Source organism: Silene latifolia, chromosome Y (assembly GCF_048544455.1).
Source record: "Silene latifolia isolate original U9 population chromosome Y, ASM4854445v1, whole genome shotgun sequence".
NCBI classification, from domain to species: Eukaryota; Viridiplantae; Streptophyta; class Magnoliopsida; order Caryophyllales; family Caryophyllaceae; genus Silene; species Silene latifolia.
Window position 1 is genome coordinate 386,970,452 of NC_133538.1, and position 6,000 is coordinate 386,976,451.

At 41.3% G+C, this 6,000-nt stretch overlaps 1 non-coding gene across 1 annotated transcript; it reads right to left on the bottom strand.

Annotated features, from left to right (window-relative positions):
* Nucleotides 1–5,343: 5,343 nt before the first annotated feature.
* LOC141636834 (small nucleolar RNA R71) lies at nucleotides 5,344–5,450 on the bottom strand. Its single transcript, XR_012541415.1, has one exon. It is a non-coding gene; the product is annotated as a small nucleolar RNA R71 (small nucleolar RNA).
* Nucleotides 5,451–6,000: the final 550 nt, after the last annotated feature.

A 6,000-nucleotide genomic window follows, 5' to 3' on the forward strand; every position in this document is an offset into this window, starting at 1 on the left:
TCTTTTTCTCGTGTAAGCTCTTTAATTCGTCATTCTTCCTTTGAACTTGCGTAAAAATTCCCCAAACCTGCATAAAACCACGTGCAAAAATATCCCAAAATACCAAATACGCAAAGTAACAGTCTATAGTCTTAAATCTACGCTAAAAATTGTCTAGATTCTAATTGTCCTAATTCAAAGCAATAAAAGAAATTCAACGGAAAATTAAAAATTGTTTATACAAGATGGTACACGGGGCATTTCCCCGCTTACTTCCCAAAGCAATGTAGTAGCCCCACGGAGGGCTCCTAACTGGAAGACGTCACCTCAGCAACATTGATCGTCCTCTTCAGCTTCCATGAGCTTGAACTTGAATCATTCGGAGGAGAATAGTTCACATCCACATATGCTCGAACTTTTCTCACCCTCACTCATTTCTCACCGGCTGTAACACTGTCACTCCCAACTTGACTGACATTAATTGCACAATTCCCTTTGACAGCTCCTTCATTGTTTTCATCTGTTCCTGCAGCAAGGAAAACAGACAAACTTTCCTCCTTTTTGCTCTCAATCTGAGGCGGAGGGGTAACAATAGCAGCACAATACTCCAAATTTTCATTTGGAGTGTCAATAATAGGGTCAATAGAAGAGAGAGCATTGCAAGGCTGAGCTTGCATGGGAGCCCTCCGGAACTTAGACTGATGGAATATCAGCTCCTCGTCCCCAACCTGAAAGGTCAATATCTTTCCCCCGACGTCTATTACTGCGCGGGCAGTAGATAAAAATGGTCTCCCTAAAATAATAGGAGTATGTGCATCTTCGGGGATGTCAAGTACAACGAAATCAACGGGAATAAAGAACCTCCGATCTTAACAGGTACGTCTTCTATTACACCTAGTGGCCGTGATATGCTACGGTCGGCCATTTGGACAGTCATGTTGGTGCAATTAAACTTTGTCAAACCAAGTCTCTTAGCCAGAGACAACGGTAAGACACACACGCTAGTGCCTAAATCGCATAACGCGTTATCCATCAAGTGGGTACCGATATGACACGGAATCGAAAAACTACCCGGGTCCGACTGTTTGGGAGGTAACTTATTCTGAACTAGGGCCGTCTCCACCTCAGTCAAGGCTAACGTCTCATTATCACTAATATGCCTCTTACGCGATAAAATTTCTTTCATAAATTTAAGGTAAGAGGGTACCTGTGTCAGCAGTTCGGCGAATGGTACAGTGACCTGCAAGCTTCTCAGGATTTCGGCAAATTTACCGAATTGTTGATTAGCTTTAGTATTCTGCAGACGCCTCGGGAAGGGAACCGTGATGGGTATGTCGAGTCCCTTATTTCTCTCTTCCAATGTGTCAGCCGGATCAAGCTCTGTATCCTTTGGACGCTTCTTTCCTCTCGAACGAGGTCTTTCAGGCGATTTCTCACTTAATCGAGCACTAGCAAGCTCTCGATCAAGCTGTCCGTCATCCATACTACTCGATCGACCAAAATTCCCATTCGATCGAGTAGTTTCTTCAATAGTATCACTCGAATGAGTAGAAAAATCACTCGATCGAGCAGTTGGCTTTTCCTGTTCACTCGATCGAGTAGAAAATCCACTCGATCGAGTACTTTCTTCATCCAATCTACTCGATCGACCTCCAGAAACTAGTCGATCGAGTACTTTCTTAGCCGTCAGCTCATTTCCTTCGTCAGAACACTGTTCATCAACTATTATTTCCTTGCTCGGGTGTGATTTTAACACTTCTGGTCCCTCATATGAACGACCGCTTCTCAAATTGATTAAATTTACCGTCTCATGTGGATTTTTGTTAGTTTGTGACAGTAAATGACCCGGTTTCCTTATATATTGGTTCGCGGCTAATTGGGCAACTTGAGTTTCAAGGGCCTTGATGGATGCATCTTTCTGTTGATCACTCAATTGCCACTGCTTTGTAAAAGACTGCAGCATAGTCTTTAGCTCACCAATCTCACTCACCCCTCCAGAAGATGATGCTCCATAATTGGGAGGAGGGAAGGAAAGAGGCTTCTGAAAGCCTTGTTGATTCTTATGTGGAGGAATATACGGCTGCTGCTGGTGCGGAGGAGGTTTAGGATTGAGCACATTGATTTGCCATATCTTCAATAAGGGCCCATCCCTTATCATCGTCGGTATTTTCCTGGAATCTCCCATTAGATGACGCATCAAGTATGGCTCTGTGGTCATCATACAGCCCATTTTAGAACTGGTTAGATATAAACCATGGGTCAAAACCATGGTGAGGAATAGACCTTTCTTGAATCGGGACCACGCCTCATATAAAGTCTCATCAGGAGCCTGCTTGAAACTGGTAATCTTGGCCCTCAGCTGATTGGTGCGCTATGGAGGGAAATATCTCTTGTAAAAGGCAAGAGCAAGAGACTCCCAATCTGTAACTCCTGCAGCTGTGCGGTCCAAATCAGTCAGCCACTCCCTGGCTGAGTCGGTCAAAGAGAAAGGGAACAAAACCTCCTTAATCTTGTCTTGAGTTACTCCCTTTGTGGCGGGGGTAGTAGAACAGTAGTCTGTAAAGACCTCCATATGCTTCCTTGGGTCTTCACCTGCCACACTTCTATACAGATTTGTTTCTAACAGATTGATGTAGGAAGGACGGATGTCAAATGTATTCCGATCCTCAGTCTTGAGATTGAAACCCTTTGGAATTGAGGATGCTTTAGGTACCGAATGACTGGAAAGTTTTGGCATATTTACTTGTTGATCGGCAAAAATAGGAATGTCTTCTGCGAAGAGAGAATGATGTAGCTCTGGCTCAAAAGTACTCAAGTCTTCCTTTAGTGATTTTCTCTACAGACGGAGTCTATGCCTGAATAGTCTCTCTGGCTCTGAATCAGCTGAAACTAACTCAAACCTGTCTGACCCGGGCATAAACAACACTGAAACAAAATAAATAAGAACTGCCTCAAGGAATAAAAAAATTCCCTGAGACGGATAAAATAAACGAAACAAAGACAGATAGGGCAATTGCCTCCCCAGAAACGGCGCCAAAATTTGATACGTCTGTCGTATACCTATCAAAAATAAACTAAATAAACTAACTATATAGCTAGGGAAGTAAGGTCGATCTCCTCAGGGAGGCAAGATATCTGTAGAAGTCCGTCTATTTGGTCACAAAGGGGGGGGGGGGGGGTTGTTTGAATTGTTTTCTAAACTAAAGGTTTAAAGAAAGAGAACTAGAGAAAAGAGCAGTAAAAGCAGGAAAATAGATTTAAACTATCAGATAGAGAGAGGTCATGTCAGTAATTCGGTTCACTACCGTAGTCCAGTGACTCAATTGTAAACAACTTAGACAGATTAATGCGAGACGGATATGGAAAGGTCCTTTCGGTCCACTTTCTATCCTAAATTACCACTAACTTAACTTTCATCCTCGTCAGGGTAGTCTACTGTTCATAGTAGGCCTATTTAGTCCAATCTTTCGATCTAGGATTAATTTTAGCCAGATTAAAAGGGTGACTCAGAAGCGTGCACTCAACTAAGTCAGTAAAATACAATTAAATTGCTATGGTGACAGAATCTCACAATTAATTCATCTAACCTATTTACTACATCGTCACATTTCTACCGTAGATCCCCTAATCCCAACATGAAAGAAGTTTAGCTACTCATATTGCTATTAATACTATCAAAACTAACAGCAGATAAATAACCAGCATTCAACAGATTAAAACGATGATTAAAATGCATAAAAAGTAAATTAGGGCAAAGTAATAAACGAAGTGAAACAAAAGATTAAAGCAAACAAACGATTGATTATTATTAAGAGAAGAAGAAGAGACTACAATCGTGCGAATCCGGCGTAAAGAACAATCAAATCCGAGCGAAATAAATCCCAAAGTAAAGTTACAGTGAAGGAGAAAGTAGTACGCAGTCTTGAATGAAAGATAAACTTGATAGTGGAAAATTAGATAAAAGCTAAGTAATGAATAGATGCTAATGACCTAGCTAATGCGTGCTTAAATAGGAAAATAACTAAGTTTATCGAAATAAAACAACTCACGGGCTAAGTAAAGCCCATGAAAACAGAAACCACTCGATCGAGTGGAATAAAACCACTCGATCGAGCAAAACTCAGCATAATCTACTCGATCGAGTAGAATAATCACTCGATCGAGTAACCCCTCTTTATAGCACTTCTGGATCGAGTAGAAAAGCACTCGATCGACCAACTGGGGCCATAAAAACCACTCGATCGAGTGGTAAAACTACTCGATCGAGTCTTCTGTCTTCAATTCAGCTCAAATCCACGCCCGACTGCCTCGTAATCCGTGCCTTCACGCTTCCCAATGCAGTATCTCACTCAGGAAAATCCCGTCTCCTCTAAATGCATGCAAAAAGGACAAAAAAGGGTACGATTCCACTACTTTCGCGTTCATTTCTACAAAATGGACAAAACGAACCAAAGTAGCCAATTCGGGGCATAATACTATATAAACAGTACAAAAAATGCATAGAAATACGTGCTGAAATAGGCTAAAAAGACTATACAATATGCACGTATCACCACTCTACTAAGAGTAGTTAGTTGAGAGTATAAATATTGTTTTGAGTGGTTAGCATAGACGACAAAGTTTAGACCAAATCAAAAATGGCGCCGTTGTCGGGGACAGTGTTCAATTGAATTTTTATCATTTGTTGTTTTTAGTTGTGTCATTCTTAGCCTTGGGGATGTCAAACTCGTCAAGGTAGTTTTAATTGTTTTCTAGTTGTTTGCTTTTGGCATGTCTAGGAGATCACAAGGCTATCTTTTGCCTATTGATCCGGAGATTGAAAGGACCTTGACCAACATTAGAAGAACCGTTAGAAGGACTTCAACAAGTTTGGGTATTGGAGAACTTGTGGACATTGGTATCATCCATTCGCATAGTGTTGAGTTTACCAACCCTTTTGCATGAGAAGGAGAGGAGAACCCAATTAAAAACAAACCATAAAATCAACCCACAATGCCTAAATTTTCATCTCATTCCGTACCCACCGTGGAGAACCTACCAAATGGTACTCCAACACCACCTCATTTAACCGGCAATTTCATTGCCAAATCCGCATTCATACAATTAGTTGAGAGAAGTCAATTTGGAAGGATGCCTAGTGAGGATTCTCATTTACATATGGAGACTTTTTGTGACTATTGTGATGCAATCTCTCAAACGGGGGTAACTCAAGACCAAATTCAATGGCTATTGTTTCCTTTTTCCTTAATCGAAACCGCAAAGCAATGGTTAAAGAGCCTAGACAAGGCTACTCTTGGAATTGATTCATAGAAGAAGTTAGCACTTGCCTTCTACAAGAAGTTCTATCCTCTGGAAAAGACTAACATGTTGAGAGCCCAAATCACCGGGTTCAAGCAAAGAGATGAAGAGTCCTTATATGAGGCATGGAAAAGATTCAAAGATACATATCGGTCTTATCCTAATCATGGACTAAGTGAATGGTTTCTTGTTCAACAATTTTTGAATGCGTTTGATGAAGACTCAAGGAATGTTCTCAACATGGGTTCTAATTGAAGATTCACCGAGGTTGATGACAACCAAACTTGGGAAAAGAAAGAGGATATGGCGGTTCATAACTCTCAATATAGTAGGCTAAGAAAAGTTACTTGGGGAGGGAGACATGAAGTTGAGTCCGTCACACAATTGAGTGCCAATTTGGGTGCCCAACTAAGTGCCCATATTGACACAATAAACTTGAAATTTGAGAAAGCCATGGCCAAGCTCAATGAGGCTTCTCAATCACCCAAACAACATGTCAGTGCCATGGTGGTAACATCCTCTATCCCAAATGGAGTGTGTGAGAATTGTGGAACTTTGGGACATGATCAACAAGAGTGTAGGGGCACAGGTAAGCAAGTGAATGCCTTCCAAGCATACAAGCATGGCGCCCCTTATTCCAACTATTACTATGAAAACACCAAATTCCACCCAAACTTCTCATACAAAAGCCAAAATGTCCAAAACTCTCAGCCCACATACACC